Below are 705 nucleotides of genomic sequence, written 5' to 3' on the forward strand. Positions count from 1 at the left end.
CTCTCGATGACACCACGTCTGGGTGACATACCGCTGCGAACGATGCGAGCCTGACCTCACGAAAATGTGCGACCGTGGTCAGGCGCTCCTAGGACGACGCGTGGGCATCCGAATTGTGTTAATATCGGAATCGTGGATGATTTTAATCCTGTTTATGCTTTCAGGGGCTTCAAAATTTTCTTAAGCGCGTGGGCATCCGACTTGTGTTAATATCGGAATTGTGGATGATTTTAATCCTGTTCATGCTTTCAGGGGCTTCAAAATTTTCTTAATGGTGTGGCTTTTTTTTTTCCATCAGAAAAGAGTGAAAAATGTCACGAAACAGTTTGCTTTTTATCATAAAGCGAATACCCGGTCAGCGCTGAAATTCGGGGCGCTACCTCGGCACGCGGCGTCCGCCTCTCGTCTGCGCACGGTCTGATTTTCCGTTGGTTTCACGTCCTTGTGCTCAGGTTCAAATGGGAACCCTGTGGTTTCGGTGGCGCTTGGGAACGAGAAAGTTCTCTTTATTTATTGTTTAACTGTCTCTCTCACTCTCTCATGTGACTGGATGGTCTGTGAGGGCGAAGGTGAATTGTCCCTCATTCCTTTTGTATTCACGGCCCATAATAGTTCAGCGCCTGGCACTTCATAGATGCTCAGTGAATACTTGCTGAGTGACGAGGGGGCGGGGAGGGCGTGGGAAGGGGAGGGGAGTGGAGGGAA

Source organism: Pteropus alecto, unplaced genomic scaffold (genome assembly GCF_000325575.1).
Source record: "Pteropus alecto unplaced genomic scaffold, ASM32557v1 scaffold101, whole genome shotgun sequence".
In the NCBI taxonomy this organism is placed as follows: Eukaryota; Metazoa; Chordata; class Mammalia; order Chiroptera; family Pteropodidae; genus Pteropus; species Pteropus alecto.